The sequence below is a fragment of the Furipterus horrens genome, unplaced genomic scaffold (genome assembly GCF_987537825.1).
Source record: "Furipterus horrens unplaced genomic scaffold, mFurHor1.1.pri manual_scaffold_4, whole genome shotgun sequence".
Lineage (NCBI taxonomy): Eukaryota > Metazoa > Chordata > Mammalia > Chiroptera > Furipteridae > Furipterus > Furipterus horrens.
The window spans coordinates 19,326,081-19,348,043 of NW_028327174.1; positions in this window are offsets into that span (position 1 = coordinate 19,326,081).

Below are 21,963 nucleotides of genomic sequence, written 5' to 3' on the forward strand. Positions count from 1 at the left end.
AACTTAATCTCCATAAAGTTCCAGCAGGTATATTTTGTGTGTGTGAAAATTATCAGGCTAATTTAAAAATTTATATTAGAATACGAATGATCTAGCCAAAACAATTATTTCACAAAGACAAAGTCAGAGGATCTACAGCTGATATCAGCCTAGATTTAATATAAACTGATCCACAGTGACAGAAAGCAGTGTAGCAGCTGCCTGTCTGGAGGAAGGGATAGACTGTAATACAGGAGTCAACACAGTTAGTGGTGAGGGAAATGTTCTTTATCCTGATTTTTGTGGCGGTTTCAAGGTGCTTTCAATACATCTGTCAAAGTTCATAAAAGGGTATACTTTAACTTAGGCAGTTTATTGTGAGTATATTATGACTCAATAAATTTTATTTTAAAAAATAAAGGCTCACAGGGACCAAGAGCTCCTGATTATTAAGAAATAAAGTCATGCCCTTGACTTTTAACACCAATACAATTTTTTTTTTAAAGTCACATCAAAATACATATTAACAAATTTGAGAACACTGACTTGAGAGGGATTTTAAGCATCCTCAAAGATGAAAAGAAAAAGATGTTACCAAACAAGTTTCAAGTATCAGAATGCTTGCATTTTCTTAATAGTAACCTTAGAATTTACAATACAGTGGAATAATGCCATCATATTTCTCAGTGAAAACAATTAGTAACCTAAAATTGTCTAGCTACATTATCATCCAAATGTTAGGAAGGGATAAAATCATTTTCACACGTGTAAATTCTCAGCAGAATTATCTCCCATGCACCATATCAGAAAGCTTGAGGGGGTGTTCCACCAGAACGAAGGAGTAAAATGAAAGAGAGGAAATTGACATCCAGCCTGAGAAAGATAAGGGGAATCCTGGGATATTGGTGAAGGAAAACCCCAGGACAGCAGCTGAGCACTGGGCTTAAAGAGCAACCCTTTCAGACAGCAGGCCAAAGGGCTCCAGGAGTGCTCTTGTCAAAAATAAACACACACACATATCTGACATGTTAAACTATATTAAGAAGAAGTTTGCATAACTGGAGGAGATGAGGTTAGGGGCGTAATTCGTGACTGAATATACAGAAAACTAGAAAACCAATCAATCAAACAAACAATAACAGAAAACTAACACTAAGGAAACAAAACATTGTGCAAGAAAGGAAAAAGAAAACAACATACCATACGACTCTGCTATGAATAGTATTTACATAGTCATAAAAAAGGGAACATGTCATGTTAATTTAGTAAAAATTATAATAATGCTCTGTTGGGTTTATAGGGAGAAGAGACATGTGCGTCTATCTGTAGCTGAGGGTGCAGGAGGGTTCAGAATGGGTTACTCATCTTCTGTGGTAGGAAGTCAACGGGTAAAGCCTAAAATTAAAAAAGAAATTATGACTTAATTTATTATTCAGAGATTGAGAGGAATACAAAAAGACACAGCAAAAAGGAGTTGAAAGGGTTGCCTCGAGGGGGTGATGGATAGTCAAGAAACTACTTTTAATTCTTTAAACCTTGTAGTTGTATGTACTTCTCTTTACCTTAGTCCCATGCATCACATTTTTGTAACTAAATTTAACTTAAAAAGCAAGAAAAATGTAAAATGCAATATTGAACATTCGTATTATAAAACATCAAGATTTAGAAAGGATAGAGTAACCAGACAATGTTTTCCAGAGACAGGTCCCAAAGCCACATTGTCTGTCGTTATTGTTCTGTCAATGTGCATTTGGGGGTCCTCCAAGTTCCCAGCATGCTGCACTGGGTATTTCAGTCACCAAGAGCAGCAACACCTTATTTCGAAGAAGCTCAGATTATACCAATGTAACTAACAAACGCTAACCATGCAAAGTGACTGATTCAGTAAGATTTATCAAGTGCTGGGGAGTCATGGAGAAAGAAGAAATTAGTACGAAGGGGCTAGCGGATGGTTTCAAAGGGAAGCAAGATGACATATACTTAAGAATTTAAAGTTTTCAGGTCAAGGTCCTATTATGTGAGCATCTGCGTCTCCTCCCCTTCCACGCCGCCCCAGGACCACCACCACTTTTTCCTTCTAAGCCCCTGCTGCGCCACGCGGTTTTCCTTGCACACTCTTCCGCTGAAGTGTCTCGCAGCTCCCTCTGGCACTCAGTCAGGTTTGTGCTCAAATAACACCTCTTCAGAGATGCTTTTCTCTGGGCCACCTGATCTAAAATATCCCCCACACCTCATCGTGCTCTGACTCACCCTCGTTTATTTGTCTGCAGAGCACCTACCTACCTGACATTGGACCGTATTACACATTTATGTACTTGCTGCTTGGTTTGTTTAGTCCCCAGTCTCCCGACTGGAATGAAAGTGCCACAAGGATTGGAACTTGCCCTGTTTTTGTTTTGTTTTAGTGTTGCCATTATATTCCCAGGGCTTAAAACTGTGCCTGTCATGGAGTAGGCACTCAGTACCAATTTGTTGAATGAGATCACGGATAAAGAGGGAATATCTCCAGCCCAGCTCTCTCATCTGCATGCAGACCCTTATATACTCAACTGTCCCCATCTTTTCCAGGTCACAAAACAATTCCCTCTTGCACAGTTCCTCAGAGCATCCCAAGGGCTCAAGCCAGACATTCACAAGTCAGTTCTCATGTCTCTTGTTTCCCTCCTTCTCACAAACACCCAAATAGGTAATCACTAAACCCAGTATGTTTTATTGATGAATATCTCTGAAATCTGTCTACTTCTTCCTATCCTCACTGCTGCTATCTTGATTTAGACCATCCTTGACTCTTGAATGGATTGCTGAAATAGTCCCCTCCTAATTTGCTTTCCTGGCTCCAGTCTTTTATCCCTTTAACTATCCTTCAAACTCCTTCCTCAATGCTTTTCATGAAAATGCAAATCTGATCACATGACTTCTTGGCTTAAAACCTAGGCCCTTAAGAATTAAGTCCGAATTCCCTTGCATGGCCCTCTAGGCCTTTCATCACCACCTCATGCTGACGTTCCAGCTCTTCCCAGCCCATCTGGCCAGCCTAACTGAGCAGGTATGCCACGCAACAACCCTGGCTAGCCTATGCCCTCGCTGCTGCCTCTGCTTAGGACATGTCCCTCTGCCTGTCTCCAATGTGATCAGATGGCAGAGACTGAGAAAGTGTCCCGTCCTGCTGCGTGCTGCCACAGCATCCTGTGCACCCCCAAGGACTGTAAATCTAAGTCTACTCATTGCCTACCCGCCCCTGCCCCCCCCCCCCCGCAACTAGACTCAAAACTCAGGGGTGCAGTGCCTGCATATGAAAAATACATCTTTGTGATGAGGACCTAGCACCGATGCCTGACCCAAAGGATTTACTTAAAAAATGTTCGATGAATGAATGAATAAATGAATGAGTGAATGAATCTGTTTCTCAGAATCTATTTTTAGAATATAGAAGTAAAGTGGAAAATGGATTGCCAGTAGGGAGTCTGAAAGCATGCTGACTAGTTAAGAGCTAATTGACATATTCCAGACAAGATGAAGAGGGCTGAGTTCAGGCAGAGGCAATGGGGATGGAAATGAGCCAGAATCAAGAAACTTTTGTTCAAAAAACTCAAAAGATATTTATGAGCAAGTGCAATTGATTGAACACTGTATTTTCTGAAGGATGGCTCTACTGCTTTAAATTTAGACAAAGGGCTAGAAAGCCAGACATACCCTCATGAGGAGCAATCAATCAACAAACTTCATGAAACTGAGAAGAGGTGATTGAAATAGACAAAGAGGTTAGCAAGGCACACAGAGTTTCTGATACAGATATAAAAGAGAGTATTTTAACTGCCAAGGAATCGAGAGAGTGACAAGGAGAGCAAAGGTTTTAGTGCAGAGAATGTAATAACTGGAAATTTTTGCTTCAGCCCTTAATGTAGTAATAAAACTTGCAGACAGCCATAGTACTATATACTCACTGCGAAGTTATACATTATACAAGCTGCCTTCTATTTTGATGAGGGAGGTAAAAAAGTAAGCAAGCGAGTTTCTGGAATTTACTGGGGCAAAATAGCTGATTTCCAGGGCATGTTGTAGGAGCAGTGCAGTCTCATCCCATTTACACTTGTCACCTCTAAGCTATAACATGAAGGTGACATGTTACGCTAACCCTGAAACATGGAAAGATTCTGTTATGACATCTGTCCTATTAGTCAAAGTGTAGGGAAAAGAAGGTGATGGATATTTCCCAGGAGTCTACTACAGTTAGGACACTATGGCTTACATATATCTGTCCCCTTCCTCCACTTCTTAAAAATAAATATGAATTATTATGCCAGCATAGCTGATTTTGGAAAACTCTGTTTGGAGATTGTTTCCTTCAAAAACAATGAAAGCCCATACATACATTTTTTCTGAATAGGTAATGTATGCATTTATAAAACATTTAATCAGTATACACAGGTAGAGTTAAAAGTAAATCTTCCCTAATACAGGGCTGTGATTTCTTCTCTCTAGGACAATAACTAAAAATAATTTCTTGTGCATCCTTCCAAGAACATTCTATGCATACAAATGTACATAATTCATTCAAAATCTATTCAATACATACTGAACACAAACATTAGCTTAGTATACAACTGTTCTGTGCTTCATTTTTTCACTTGACAATATATATCGACAGTTCCCCATCTTTGTACCTATTGGTCTCATTCCTTTTCCTGATCACATAAAATTCTACTGTGTAGATTGGTCATGTTTTATTCAGCAAAGTCTCTGTCAGTGAATACTAATGATGTTTTGACATATTCTTTATATACACATAATTTCCCATATATACAAGTAGAACTATTTATGCTAACTGCAAACATTGCTCAATAATAATGTAAAGTGAAAAACATGCAATTTAAATGTTCTAGCAGCCACATTTTAAGAAGTAAAAGAAACAAGTGAAATTAATTTTTAAAACATGTTATATTTAACTCATTATGTCCCAGGTATTATCATTTCAACATGTAAATAAGTGTAAAAAATTAATCATGAGATATTTTATATTCTTTCATTTGTACTGCATCTTTGAAATCCAGTGTATAGAGAGGGTGCGGCAAAAATAGGCTTACATAGGTTCCTATGGAAACTAATAATAGAGGAATAAACTCCTTCACACACTCACAATGTAAACTTACTTTTGCCCCCACCCTCTATTTTATGCTTAAAGCACATCTCAATTCATCCACATTTCAAGTGCCCAGTAATGAGATGTGGTCATTTGGTTACCGTCCTGGCTACCATATAGATGTGGAATTGCTCAAAAGGATATGTAGTGAAATTTTTATGACTGTTGCCAAATAGCCTTTAAAGAAGTTTTACCTGTTTACATTCCCTTCAACATAGTATGGAGTGCCTACTTTCCCACATCATTTGTCCGTCAATTAGGTGAAAAATAGCATATCGGTGAGTTTTAATTTGCATTTACTTTATTACAAGCGAGACTGAACATCTTTTCATTTGTTCAAACGCTATTTGTGTTTCCTTTGCAGTGGGCTATTTTTATGTCCTTTGTTCATGTATTTTTTACTGAATTGATTTTTTTTTCCTCATGGGTGTATGAGAGAATAAAAATAATCCCTTTGTCTGTCATAAATGTTGCAAACATTTCTTCCAGTTTACCCGATTTTGGCTTTGGTTATGGTATTTTTTTGGCATGCAAAAATGTTGACAGTTTATGCAGTCAAAATAATCTTTTATAACTTCTGGATTTTATTATGCTTATATAGAGGTTTTTCTCTCTCTAAGATTATTTAAGAATCCTTTCATGACACCTTGTAATTCTCTCAGTGAAGTTATAAAACAGATGTTATTATTTCCATTTTACAGTTGAGAGCATGGATGCTTCGAGAAATATTAAATAAATTGCTTAAAGACAGCAAGCTAATAAATGGCAGAGCTAAAATTCAAATTCAAATTTAAAGTCAGTCTAACTTTAAAGACTATGCTTGCTCTTTTGACTAGACTGTAATTATCAATATAATCTGTGTTAGATGTCTTACTATTGTTCACTTCTTTTAAGTCCTAGTGCTATATTCAACATATCATTATTATTAACTACAACATTGCATTTATCCTAACACCATATTCTCACAAAATTCCAGATAAATTTTCTTAAATATTTGGACATTCCCACAGACCCTCTATTAGACATCGAGAGAAAACAAAAAGTTAAAATATCACAGAGAATGAACAGAAGGCATTCAAGAGTTCAACTTATGGGCTGAAAGAGAGGACAAATAACAAACCTCAGTGAGACTGCAAAGAGCCTTTTCTAGACTAAAGGGTTGGACCATTTTTATGTCAGGAGCCAGAAATCACTGGTATATTTTGAAAAAGGTGGTGACATGATTTGGAGATAGAGAAAGAAGAAAGAGGAGAAAAAGAGTAGATCATTAGGGTTCTGGAGAGAAAAATTGATCTATCTCATTATTGATATTACATTGTTAGGTTATATTCCTATTACTCACCTTTTTCACCAAACTTTACTCTAAATGACCACTTGGGCTGTTTTCAACATTCAAATTTGTTCTTAAAAGTCATGGATTTTTACCCATTCAAGCTCTGAGGCAAATTCGAAAGAGAAGTTTCAAAAATGTCTTGTGCAGTAACATACATCACTGCTGGAATAAATGCACAGCTTCCCCAAGTGAGCACCTTGAGAAATGTTCCTTTTATTTTATTTTTTAAAATAAGTCACTTTATAATCTTATTTCATGCCAAAAACAAATTTCAATTACCACAGGGAGAAGAAAGTCTACCTTTCTTTTCTTTTCCTTCTTTTTTAAAAATTTATTTTCAATTACTGTTAAACAATACTATGTTAGTTCCAACCGTACAACACAGCGATTAGGCATTTAGATACCCTGCAATGTGATTATTCTGATAAGTCTAATACCCATCTGATGCCATCCCCAGTTATTATCTTGACTATATGTATCACTCTTAGGGAAGGAAAAATAAGCCATTTGTTTAGTTAATAGGTGAGCCTCTTCAAAACAGAGACTAGTCTATGGGTATTGGTCTTAATTTTTTAACCAATATCTCTCAGATATGAATCTAAAAGACTGACTGGGTTCCAACTGCAAACTGGCTTCCCCAAGAAACATTCAACAGATTGTAGACATCTGTTGTTTTTGGTTGCCTCAATTCCAACCACATATTCTGGAAACAGCAGCTCTTCTACTTCTTTCTTTTGGATTTGTTTCTCCTTTTTCAAACAATGTGTTTCTTCCGGCATGACGGCATAGTACCTGTCCCTTGGCCTAGGAACAGGCTCCTGATCCTGGCCTGCCTGGCCAGTCAGAGTCCTTCCCAGAGAATTGTACATTCTGAAGTGGGTAAAGAGAGTTCCCTCTTTCCTCTGGATTTGCAAGGATGGGAAGATGTGAGCCTAGGGTTACCTACAGTCCTGTTTTTCTCCATGGACCAGAAACCTGCCTATTGTAGAAAAGAATAAGTCCAAAACAGAGAAGGACGGAGATGTGCGAATAACGGATTATGGGGAAAGATGGGGAGAAAATGGTGTTAATATCCTTTAAGCTTCTAGATTCTTCTTTTTCCCATTAATATGAACAAATAAATTCCTTAAGCTGATTTGATTTGAGTTTCCAGTACTTGCAACCTAAAGAGAACTGACTAATAGCTGCTCTTATTAATGAGTTCCAATATATCCAATCCGACTTCACAGTTTTTATCTTCTTGAATCTTCTGAACTCCGTGTGTTCACTAGCCATGTTCTCTTCCTTATACATTATCTCAGCTTTTATCCCACCTCTCTAGCTACTCCATCTTTGTCTCCTCTGGCACTTGGCCCTCTGGATTTTCACACTATGCCTTTCTTCCTGTGAAATAGCACCAAAATCCACAGCTTCGAAAATCATTTCTACTCTATTTATACTATATCAGACATCCCACAAGCACTTCAAACCCAAAAAGTTTACAGAAAACCTATTGTTTTTTGATACCAAATCTGCTCTTCCTGTTACTATATTCTGCATCTCAACCAGTTGACCCATTACCTAAAGACCAAACAAGAATCCCAAAAATCATTGTTAGCGTCCTCCTACTCTTATCTTCCCTCTCCCTCCATATTCTATCAATCATTAGATCATATAGATTTTACTCTCTAAGTATCCTTCAAATTAATCCCTACATTTAACCTTAACGTATCCTACCTAGTTCACACTATCTAGTCTATGATATTATTGTTACCTTCTACCTCCCAGTGAATCATTTTACTTCCAGGTCTGTCCCTTTGTAATATAGGCTCCAAACTATTGCCAGAAGGATCTTCCTACAAAGCAAATGTGATCATTACACTCCTCTCCACTTGCTTCAAGAAATGGCTGCCCATCGCTTGTTGGATAAGTTCCAACTACTCAGCTCAGTACACACGGCCATTCGTCAGTCACCGAATATTTATTAAACACTTACCATGTCCCAAGTGCTTTGGCAGATGCTGTATTTGCAAAAAAAACAAACAAAATCAGGGTTTCTGCCTAAAAGAGCTACTAGTTTTGCTTCTGTACAAATAAGTTTCAAGTTTTTTGGAGACAGTTACTAAGCAATAAAGCTTGATGGAAATTTATATCACAAATGCTGTGATTCAGGCTTCCTTCACCCTTTCTAATTCTATTTAAAAAAATAAGATCAAATACATGATCCAAGAGACCCCCCAACCTGCCTTATTTGCCTACCACAAACCCACTCTTAGTTTTAGCCATTTTGTTTGAACTGTGATGAGGATCTTCTAGAAAAGATTAAAGGAGGATTCAGCCCCGAGAGTGACTTTTTGCATCTCCCGTAGCTGCTGATTGATATTAGCACTCAAGGAGACTTGAACACCGTAGCCCTCACTCCTCTACCTGGATGGAGAATGTTTTGTCTGCTTGGACTCGCTTAGGTTCACCTGTGGGTCGAATAGCTAGCCTGTGCTCTCTCCACACAAAGTAAAAGGGGCTTTCCATCACTTCATTTTCAAAAATATGCCACAGACTTTGATGCAACATTATGGGGTTATAGCATCTAATTGGTTCAGTGTATGCTTCTATAATAAATGGTGCATTAAGTTTGCTTTCTGTGTATGGGTTTGACTTTGAATATGAACAGCTGCTCTCATTTAAAACTAGAGAAAAAAGGAGGAATTATATCAGAGGGAACAATCCTTCACCTGATGACCTACTGGATTTTTTCCTTCTAATTTCCATGAGTCTAGATGAATCTTTTGTAAAGAAAAATATGTTTTCTGGCTGTTAATTGACAGCTGGAAATGTTTGCTCTGGTTCCCCTGGACTTTCATCACTGATTTCAGCTTTTGAGGAGGGGGTAGGACTTTCTTCACTGATTTCAGCTTTTGAGGAGGGGGTAGTTGTCTCAGAAAAACTATTTTTGAAGGCTGACTAATAATAATAGTCTGAGGGTGACTCATGATGCGGGAAGGTATGCATTAGACAGTAGACAGGTTGCTGAACAGGGAAAGAAAAAGTTGTTTGACCTATTTCCTTCCTCCTGTTGAGTGCTGGTTACTAGGTGCATTCGATTTGAAAATATTCATTGAGCGATATACTTAGGATTTGTATACTTTTATGTATGCATGTTATATATCAATGAATTTTTTTTATAATTGCAACATTGGATGAATAGACACGAATGCAGATATGTGTGCATGCACGCACACACACACGCACACACACACACACACACATACACACATCCTCCTAGTCTGTGCTCTGTGCTTCATCTTTCAAAGCACTGTTATACTTTATTGTAAACATGTATTTATCAGCAATCCTTCCTGATAGTGTAAGGTTTTTGTTCATTGGAACTCAGAGGAACCTTATAAATGTGACTGAGAAGAATCTCTAAATGGTCTAAAATTTGTGCAGTGTAACTGTTTACAATAGCTAAGTGCTGGAAACAGCCTAAGTGCCCATCTGTAGATAAGTGGATCAAAAAACTGTGGTACATTTACACAATGGAATACTATGCAGCAGAAAGAAAGAAGGAACTTCTACCATTTGCAACAACATGGATGGAACTAGAGAGAATTATGCTTAGTGAAATAAGCCAGGCAAAGAAAGAAAAATATCATATGATATCACCTAATACAGGAAACTAAAGAACAACACAAACAAAGGAACTAAATAGAACAAAGAGCAGAATAGCAGTCAATAGGGGGGAGGGGAGAGGGAGAGAAGGGGGATAAGTAAGGGAAGGGTTTAGTCAAAGAACCTGCGTGAAGGACTCATGGACATGGACAGCGGGGAGGGATATGATTGTGGGAGAGGGGGTGGGTTGGGTGGGGGAGAGAAATTGGGGGAAAAGGGGACAACTGTAATTGAAAAACCAAAAATAAAAAAATAAAATAAAATTTGTGCAGTGTAAACCGAACAAAATTTAAAATCTACATGTCAAACTCAATGAAACAGCCAAACTTACATTAAGAACCTTATTTCAGTGTGCAAATTCAGGTGGGTAGCCTGTCACTAGAGTAATTCCATCCTGTCACCTGGCCTCCCCCAAGCTGTGCAGTTTGGTTTCTGCCTCCTGCCAGCTCTCTATAATTCCACGTTCTGGGAATATGGTCTGCATTTTTATGTCACCTTTGACTCAGAATTCCTGTGTCTTTGAATTAGATCAGTTTAGGCATCATCTTCCTTCATGCACCTTAGACGTGGACCAGTTTTTCCTTGATTTCCCCGTTGTTGTCTGTCTCACGGAACACACCTGTGTGTGGAAGAGAAGAATGGGCTTTCTACCTCTCTGTTGCTTCTCACTCTTTCCCCCTCAAGGATCGTCCTTGTCCCATTTTCTCTTTCCATTAATCTCTCTCCCTGCAAATTACCTTTCCTTGTAAAACAGCTTAGACCATTTCTTCCTACCTGCTCAGAGCTTCTTTTTACTTACACTTAACTCACTCTGGAAACAGTGGACCACTTTCTCCAAAGCTTCCACCTTGAGCAGCCCTGAACTCTGCTACCAGCCTCTGAAATTACATAGCTGAAGCAAGAGAGCTGATTCAGAGGTAACTGAAAAATAATTCATAAGCTATTCCCCTTCCCTGGTTCCCTCAAGAGGTTGGTGAGGGGGCACCGTGCCCTCCATCCTGCTTGGAATGGGTCTCAAGATGATTTCAAAAGGAGAAAAGAACAATTTATTCCCCCACTAGATAAACCATGCACCACCACCCTCAATTTTGAAAGCAGATGTTGCTAAAGTCAATTTTGGTTTTAACTAACCCATTTTTCTTTTCTTCAGTTCACATCCATCACGTGAACTATGCCAGAATACATTTATTAAGAAGTCCATGCTAATCATTCATTATGATACCAATATATCAGTTGTATTGTAGTCTAATGTAACTTTTACTTGTGGATTTCAAAGAGCTTCCTCCGATTTAATTAATCCTCAGCTTTGCTAATGAAAAGCTTCGCTTCCACCTGACGTGAGTTTGGATTTCTAATCTGTTCCTTAAGGTCACCTCATTTTTCTGAAACCGTACATTTATAATTTAACATTTCAGATCTTTCGCATTCTCTATTAAGCAATTATTTTGATTACTTCATTATCTCTAATTTTTTTCCTGGACTGTTTAGGTTGGTTTCTGCCTACTGCTAGCCAAGTGTAATTCTGACATTCCCTCTCACTCCCTTTATTAGCATGATTTGCATTAGCAAGGGATTCATTTTCATTCCGAAGACTGAAAACAATTTCATTATCTGATAAAAATTATCTTCTCGTATGCTATAAGAAGCAATTCTCCTCATTTATGGTCTCATTAGGCATTTCATCTACCCAATACATCTTCTCAATTCTTCCTCTTTCCGGAAGTAATCATTCCTGTGCCCCAGCTAACAATGACTTGGGCTAGAGAGTTTCATTTTTGCCTTCCTTCCCTCTTCTGTTCTTTCTTTTCCTAATATAGTAACTGCATCATCTCCTCTGTGAACCCCATGCTCTTCCTAAACGTTTTGTTTACATTTTGTTCTAACACCCACATGGTTGTATCATGAATTGTAAGTTTACACTTCTGTTGTCCTTAATACCCTATGGGCTGGGCCACAGCTTATGGATTTTCATGTTTTCAGAGCCTGGAATTGTGTCCAGCATATAGCAATGATCAAAAAATGGATATTGACTAAAGAACTAAGTGTATGTGTATGTTCATTTTTAATTTGAAAATGTATACTTTCAAAACTCAGGAGACAACGAGAAGCCAAAGCAACTTGATAAAGAAATAGACCAGCTGGACAAACTTAGGACAAGCTGTAGAGATATACAGATCTGTAAATAACAGGAAAGAAGTAGTAAAACTGCTCCTGTGGAATCTAAAACCACCTCGAGGCTGCAAGAAGCTATATGAGCAAGAGCAAAACTCAAAGCAATATCTGGAGTATCTGGATACATTATAAATGACCAGGTGGGTCAAGATCCACTCACATCTAGAGTCTTCTTTGGAAGCAAGATATACAATCATGACTATTTATTCTCACCAAGTCTCCAAGCGTGAACAGATAAAAAATTCCTGTCTGATGTTGCATTCATAATTTTTTTTCCCCTCAGTTTTATTCATCCCTTGGAGAAAAAACAACAAATAATCAGAATTCTTTCTTTTCACCTTAAGTATGCAGAGTACAAGGAATGCTGAGGCATCATCCTGTGGCATTGGGGTCAATTCTATAGGAATGTCAAGGTGCTTGCTGCTTGGAGCTGGACCTGTTTTTAAGAAGTGGAATTCCCAAGCAAGTTTTGATTATGTTATGTTTAAAATACTATTAAACTTTTTAAGTGGAGATGTTAAACATGCAGGTGGCAATAGGGGTTTGGAGTTAGGGAAGCAGTCTGGGTTGGGAATAAAATTTGGAAGAGTTTAGCACATAAATGTTACTGATAAAGTCCTCTTGAGTGAGTGTATTGTAAAGAGAAAGGGGAGCACGTGCCAGGAAGAAAATCTTGCTTAAAACTCTGTTCAGACAGTCTTTGAAATCAGGGGTCAGCAAATTATTACTGGTAGGTCAGATCTGGCCCTCTGCCTGTGTTTGTTCAGTCATTGAGCTAGAAATGGTCTTACATTTTTAAACAATTAGGAAAAAAAAATCCAAAAAGAATACTACTTCATGACACATAAAAATTGTACAAAATAAAAATCGATAGAGTGCTATTGGCATGCAGCCACGCTCGTTTGTTTACATATTGTCTGTGGCTGCCTTTATTGCTGCAACAGCAGAGCTGACTAGTTGTGACAGAAACACAACACTTAAAATATTTACCTTGTGACTCTTTATAGAACATGTTTGCTGATTCATGGTGCATAGGACTCCTGGATCCTGGAGCTGCTGCAATCATTGTTGCTACTCAGAGGGAAACCATTCTGAATACGAAGTGTTACAGGGAAGAGGGCTGCTGAGGCCCTTGTCGAGAAATGTGAACTGGAGCCCAGAAGTGATCATGAACCTCTGAAGTGAATAAATTCCCTTTCTTGTATGACTCAGTCAGAAGTAGATTTTCTATTACCCCAAAACAAGATTTTTAACCAGTACTGTTATAAGATCCAGATGTAACTTCAGTCCTTTTTAGACTTAATATGCCCAAACTTGGCTCAAATCTCCCATTTCATACCTATGATGGTCCAAAGCCATTCTCATGATTTCTATAAATTCCCAAACATGTACTGTAACAGAATACCATACACTGGATGACTTAATCAACAAATATTTATTTCGCATAGTTTTGGAGGATGAGAAGTCCAAGATCAAGGAGACAGGCAATCCAGTGTCTGTGAGAAACCTTTTAGTTTGAAAACAACGGCTTTCCAGCTGTATCCTTATATTGGAGAGAGAGAGCTAGCTAGCTCTCTGGTCTCTTCTTATAAGGGCCCTAATTTTATCCTGAGGACTCTACCACTATGATCTCACCTATAGCTAATTACATCCCAAAGATCCCATCACATTGGGGGTTAGAGATTAAATATATAAATTTGGGGGAGACACATTCGGTCCATAGCAATCACGTTCTCATAGCCCTTGCTGCCCCAATGAATACCATGCTCATGACATTTGCTGCGTACTTTTCAGCCTCTCTACATCAACATTGGTTTCCCAATGATTTTGTATTTGTTCACATGCTGCCTAGGTTGTGGGTTCAGTCCCCAGTCAGGGAGCATATGAGAGGCAACCAGTCAATGTTTCTCTCCCTCTCTTTCTTCCTTCTTTCCCCTCTCTCTACTTTCTCTAAAAAGAAAAAAAAAAAAAAAAGAATTTTGGCCAGTTTCCTTTTCATTAAAAAATAAGTGAAACAATAAATAAAGACTTACACTGGGACTTTAAAAAAAAAAAAAACAAGTCTCCACATACTATATAAAATATTCTATTTTACTCTGGCACTAATCTATGTCTTGAAATAAACCTTGATATTAATATAGTCACACCAACTCTCCTATGTTCAGTATCCACATGGTATACATGGCTTTGTCTTTTTACTTTGCTATTAAGTTCATCCAATAAATTTTTTATTTCAGTTCCAGGACATCCATTTGGTTTTTTTTTCTATGTATTTCTGTCTCTTTCCTGATATTTGCCATCTCTTCACTTATTAGATCAATCTTTTCCAGTAGGTTCTTTTACATGTATATCATGGTTATTTTAAAGTCTTCATCTGGGACTTCTGTAGATCTGTAACTGGTTTTTTCCTGATTCTAGTAGACTGTGAAACTGATGACAAATTGCCTTGGTCTTGTGGAAGCTTGACAGAATGAGCTTAGTTGTTTTGCCCTTAGACCTCAGTTGTAGTCCTTAGCTCTGGCATTTTTATTCTTAAAGTGCGGCCCTCTTAGGGTTTCAGTGAAAAACACAAAGCATTTAGTAAGTCCCTTTTACTTAGCTGGACTTGTCTCTCTAGCACCAAGCATCTGCTAAAATCTCTGCTCAACTCCTTAACCATCAGCTGTTAATTTTCACTGGATTCCCCTCATCGCGGGCAAGTGCAGTTTGGTGGTCAGCCAACAATTTGAGGTGAATCTGTGCACGGATGTGGGGGCTCCCAACTCTGTCTCTCTTTTCTCTGGAATATCCCTCCTTAGCTTCCAGCTACTCTCTGCAGACATCACCATCTGACCTGTGAATCCTCATCCAGTCTGTCAGCCTTGTCCAGATTGAGCTCTGTCCTTCCGTACTTTACCAGACGAGGAGAGCCCTCAGGAAAAAGCTGTTTAAATGTGGATCTCACCTACTTTATTTGTCTTATTTCAAGAATCATATCCCCTCCAGTTTCTGCATATTTTTAGTCATTCCCAAGGGATTCAAACAGTTTTTTAAATTCTGATTTTATAGTTGTTTATATTGTTTTTTAGTCAAGAGCTGAACATTGTGATTACTAGGTGGTAGTTCAATAAAAGCTACTCTGTTCCCTGACATGAACTCCTCTTAATAAAAAGCAAACACAGACCCTCTGGTCTTTCTAGTCAGAATTGAACTTTCCTAAAAGCTGTATGTAATAATGTAAGATGTAACAATAGTAAGAGATCACTGTACTGAGCATCCAGCATGTGCTAGACAGTTTTCCTGGCGCTTCTCAGATATGAGAAAATTGAAGTGCAGAGAGGTTAAGAAACTTTGCCCAAGTTCAGGTAGGTGGCAAATAGTAAAGCCAGAAGTCCAACCAACATGACCTAAGGTCATCGCTAGCTCTCTTAACCACTGCCCCATGATGCTACTTAAGTGTGGGCTGGTTGTTCCTTAATGGAGACATGTTAGAGAAAACTGAAGCTTGTAGTAGTTAACTGAAATAATCTTTACAGTTTTTTTAAACTTATAAATTCATTATCCTATAAAATTTATAATCCCCGATCAGCCAAAAATATTAGTTTCTGGCAGATAGATCATTTCCCTTCAATTAGAAATCCAGAAAATGTACACATAAAATTCTACTTCCATGGATACTCAGCTGCTGCAGAATCGGTTCCCTTTTCTCTGCTTTAGAATTTGACTTCCAGCGCCTCAAGCAGAGCTGTATGCTCGTGGTTACCTGGATGGCTGCAGCGCCAGTAGCATGTTGCGTTCGGTCTGAATGCAGTGTCAATGCTGATAAACCCACTTAACTCCAAGCCATTCAAAGCATCAACTTTGATTAACCAACTTACTCCAAGCCGTTCAAGGCATAAGCCTTTGAAGTTTTGAAAGTTATAATTGTGGTGTGTTTTTCCACACCACTCCAAATATATCTGAAAAATAGTTTTAACCAGTGAGATTGCTTGAATAAAAAAAGCAACATTGAAATACTTTTCGTTAGACAAACACAAAATGTTTTTAAGATCAGTAAAAATATCCCTTGCCTCAATATCCTTCATTTGCTACCTGCCTCCCAAATTAGTTTTAAACTAATTCATGAGAAATGGATAGTGTTTTACAAAAATAAAATAAACAAAGAACCTACAATCTGCAAATCCCTTGAATGTCTACAATCCTTGAAGTGATCTGTGAAATGGGTTGCCTTTTACTATAGGCTGCTGTTTAAGATGCTGTTCATTGAGAGGATGCTCTCATAAGAACCCACAGGAAAAACTGTTTTCTGGTATTAGCACCAGGAATACCAGGGGTTCTCCTAAGTTTGTGGGCTGCTTTCCCCTCACAACACTATTCATCTTGTTATATACACTGTATGTACTTACCAACACAAGCTGCAGAAAAGCACACAGCCGTATCTGTGCCTGACCCCTAGTAAGTGTAAAGGGCATCGCAGAATCTTTTTTCCAAGTAATTGACTCCTGGATCCATCTTACTTTCCTGCCTTTGTCTGCTTTTTTTTTGCTTCATTTTACCTATACGGTTTTAATTAATCTTATCTTTGTATTGAATGCATGCCTGTAAGCTACCTTATATCCCTTTTTGAGCAAGTCAATATCACTAATCTAGAATCAACTACCACAGTTTTAAAAATAAGAACCATCAAACTGTAAGTAAAATTGAGAGACAAATGAAAACTGAAAAGAAATTTACAAAACATATGAAGAGGGTTAATAGCCTTGATAGGGATCTTAGAGATCAACAACAATAACAACAAAACCAACAGATGAACGTACAAGTAAAAAATTGGGCAAAGGTCCCGAAGAGGCATGAAACAGGAAAAAAACTGTATTGGGCTGATAACAAATGTGAAAAACATTCTACCTCCATTGTAGTTAAAGAAATGCAACCCGAAATTTAATGAGAAACTTCTGTTTAAAAAAAAAAAAGGAAAAATAAATACACACAAATAAGCATGTATAAAATAGAGTAAGTACGACAAGGGCATGTGTGTTACACGGAGGAGCCAGGGGGACACAGGTCCCTGGTAGGGGAGATGCCTCGGCTGGGTCTGGAATGAAGAGCCAGTGTCATTAGATGTTATTTTTTTAAAGGGAGGGATGGCCTAGGTGGCATTCCTCATGTACATAGTCTCTGGTATATAGTGGGCACTTGGTAAATACTTTTTAACTAAAAAAAAAAAAGTGAGAAAGGACATTTTTTGCCAGGAAGCAAAGGCACAGAGTAAATGAATAGCAATCTATCAACTGAACAAATGCATGCATGAATGAATGAGCTACATTTGTCAGGGAGCTACTAATGTGTCTATGAAAGATAAATTAAACAGCCAGCCTCCAAAGGACAAAACGAAGATTTTGTTTTTTCCCTCTCCCATGGATCATTACCTATCAGTAGAAAGGAGAACTTGAGACAATCCCTTTGGATCTCATTATATCCCGGGTTTTTTTAAACTGCATTGGATGAACCAAACCTCAAAGGTCTGAACACACCCATCGCGGGCAGTTTCACAGCCAATAGGCCCTGAAAAGGCCCATCTGTAGGATGCCTTAGGGGATGTGGGTGGCTGCCTCAAATCCGTATACTTTTCAGTTGTTTGGTTTGTTTTTTTCCGATTCGGGAAGATAATCAGATCCGCTATAGGAAGTACATGTAAATGTTAACACACTGTTTCACAGTGGTGGACTTCTGGCTGACTTTTATTTTCTGCTTTGTACCTCTCAATATTTTGCAAATTCTCTATATTAGTCCTAAATTATTTTTATGATAAGGAAAGAAATGAGTTCAAGAAATCCTTGTGCATCTTGTGGGGGAGAATTAAGTTAGGAAAGTTGTGAAGCAACTTTGAAATCTTCAAATTGCTTAATAATCTACTGAGTTTTCACACTGTGGGCAATTTAAAGGAAAGGTTCAGGGTCATGTGTGCTTGGGCGGAATGTGGTTTCAGACCTGTTGGGTTCCAAGCTATTACATAAAAAATGTATAAATATTATCTTAAACATCAAAGAGGATCAAAGGCAATTTAATAGCAGTCAATTTTTGTGCTCTCTCCAATGCTCCAGTTGAAAATGTCCTTGCTGCAGTAAAATTCCTGCTTCTCTTAACCAGCATTTTAACTAATGAATTTAATTATAAAGAGAACTGCTGTCACTAAAGCCTTTATTTTTTAAAGCCTTCTTCTTAATCATGCATCTTTTTATGAAAAAAAAAAAATACGTTGCCATGGAAATTTTAGTGTCAAAGTTGCAACTCATAAAGCTCTACTGAAGTGTGAAGCAAAAATAGGAAATGTCTTCAGTAAAGAGAAAAATCTTGATATCTTTTTTAAACATTGATATTATGATAGCAGATGGATTTTCCAAGAGAACCTTATTACATGTAAGTAGCAATCATGTAAAAATTTCTGTATATATCTCACTGTGGAAAATAAAATTATTTAAAGTATAATTTGGTAACCCACAACTGATAGGAATTGTACAGAGAATCTTCCTCACTTTCATTAAACATTTATTGAGGCTGTATAACTTTATATTAAAAAATAATAATTTCATAGGTTGACTTTTCTAAAATTGGGTCCCTGTATAGTTTGACATTAGCTTCGAAATTATTTGTAGTTGTCATTAAAAGCCCAAATAATGGAACCAGATGTGAACTACTCAGTTATAGTTGTATCCAAAGAGGAGAGTTATAACTCACATTTAAAGGCTAATTCCTGATAGGAGAGCTAATAGCCATACAAAGCATTCTAGCTAACAAAATGGGGATGGTAAACGGGTGTTTGTTTTTAATTTATGAAACATATCATGTATGTAAAAAGGTAGAGACAAGTATAACAAACCCCCAGATTATAAAGAAAATTTTATGAACACAAATGAAACTTCTTGGGCATTTTTCCTAGAACACATTCCTCTTCTTCATCCACAAGATGACCACAGACCTAATTCTGGTGTTGACTATTAACCTGTGCTTAAAAAAAGTCTTAGCACATACTTATATATCCATAAATAAATGTTATATTTAAATTTGTAAATTCCATATAAATGACATCTTCCTATATGTGTTCTTCTGCAAAATACTTCATTTTTTTTTCTTTTGCTCAACCTACTTTTGAAGTACATCCAGATTGATATATGTCTCTGATATATAAGAAATGATAATTCATTCATAATTGCTCTGTAGTAGTCTGTTACTCATTGATTTATAGCTTTTATATAATATTCTACTGTATGACTACATCATTATATATATATATATCCATTCTCTACCTTAGGGATACTTAGTAGGTTTTGAGTTTTTTTTACTGCTGTAATCAATGTATCAGTGAACATTTTTGCACAAGTTTGTTTGCGCAGGTGAATAAGAGCTTCTTTGGGGATATACCACAGGTATTTCAGTTATGAGAAAATGAGAAAAGGTGGTTAAACTATGGCCTTCTGGGTCCATTGTTTTCTCCCCTAACCCACAGTTTGGGGCTTGTCCAATCCTATGCACACGTGGATAATAAATAAGTTAAAAATAATATTTTATTGTTTATGGATTGACAATGCCCATGATGATGATATTACGTATATTTCACCTAATTTTCCAGGTGCTGTGGACAGCCTGTAAATGCCAAGATACATTAAAGCAAACAGTAATGTACCCAGTCTCAAATGAAACCCAAAGGGACACGGGGCAAACTCACACACTTATGACACCCTTGCGCCAAAGTTATAAGACTGGGTTGTAAAAATAGAATAATACAAAATGAGATGCCAAAGGGCACCGTTTACAGCCAACTGAGCAGACACCAAGAAGTGCTTTAGGAGCTCTGGGAGCCCTGTCCTCTGTCATTTGAACTGGGATGGACAGATTCATCTAAAAGGGCAATGCAGTCCACAGGCAGAAACCAAGTTTCTAGTACTCTCTAGAAAGGTACCATTTTTCCCCTGAAATTCAGGGAAGAACAGGCAGCTGGGGCGGGCAGTGTGTAAACTGCCGACACATGAAGTGAACCCAGACTACAGCATTTAAGCCTCTGAATGGCCTGCAGGTGCTCGATTTCTAAAGCAACCTCCCGGAGACTGAGATGGAGAAAGATACAGGAAGCCCTGGGGTTTTGTTACCCATCAGTTCAGCTGCTGCGCTGGCTCCTGTTCCCTGGCTCCCGCTTCCCTCCCCCTTCTCTCTGCGTCCCTTCTTCTCCCCCTCCGGTGTGCCTCCTGTCATTCTCTGCTATAATTAAAACAAATAGAAAATTTGCAGGTGTCTGCTATAAAGCATTTGCAAATACCGTACATTGCAGCTGCAAATTGTGTAAACAGGTCTTTAGAAAAAAGCTGAACAATTTCTGGAAATAAACACCTTTCATCCTGGTAGATTTTGAATTTTCTTCTTGTTTCTATGTTAGCCCAGTTTGTCACCATTTCCTCATTGCCTTGCACAGAAGGTTTCCACTCGAGTGAGTGTCGTTACTATTTTCAAAGAGATGGGAGATTTCTGCAAGGATGATGGTTTAACATGGGGAAGCTGTGATTGCAGGGTCTGGTGCAGTTTGAGACTGTTTCTTTCAGTCCAAACAACACCCAAGAATAACAGCAACTCTAAGTTACTAAAAATGGAGAAAAAGTGAAAATGTGTTGAAATATTATCTGTAATACTTTGAAGGGACCTTCCTCCGCAGAGGAAACCAATATACTGGCATGCATAACATTGGGCACATCCTCTGCTTTCTTGGGACATTCATTTATGTCTGTAAGTCATTTTTAAAAATATGCTCCTAGGGTATTCATGGATGTTCCAATCTGAGCTTGATGCTTAGCTATGTCTTCCTCTCCCTTCATTTCCAAATTTCTCAACACTACAAGGGCTAGGGTAGCCAGTTTACAACAAAGAACTCAGACACTCCAGTCAGACGGTGCTGGGATTTAAGTCTGGCTCCACGTCTAACTAACTGTGATCATTGGGGAAGTTACTTAATAGTCTACATCGTTAACATGGGGTAAGTCATCCTATGTGCATCATGGTCATAACTCCTGTAAGGACAGGAGGAGATGGTGCATACAAAGTACTTAGTAATACAATGCCTGCCGTGGTAAGGGCAGACGATAATAGTAGAGGTAGTGATGATGGTGAAGGTGGTGGTGACACCTTTGCTTCCCCTCCTTTTAAAGCCCCATGGTACCGTATTTCCTGGGTCACATCCATTCACCCTTCCTTCCTTCCTTTTTTTCCTTCCTTCCTTTTTTTCCTTCCTTCCTTTTTTTCCTTCCTTCCGTCCTTCCTTCCTTCCTTCTATCCTTCTATTCATCCATCCACCCACTTACTCATTCAACAAATATTTTAGACCTCTACTATGTGCCAGGCATTGTTCTAGGGTTCTATACAACAGTATGTGCCTTTATATCCACAAATATTTAAAATTTAAAAAGCATACAATTAGTAAAAACTTACTGAAGTAGAATGGATGACATGTAAATACATTCCAGGAAATTACCATTAGGTTGAAGTAAGTGGCCTTGGTCATGCTATATTTCTACACCTATATCAAACGTGTACGGGCCTTTAGTTGTGCCTTTTTGCCCCCGGGGGATAAACTTTGCATAATAAATAAACTTCCCCTGGGAGAAGCACAAAATCCTCAAAAGCATCCTCTATCCCACCAAGAAATTTATAAGCCCCAGTAGAGCCATCA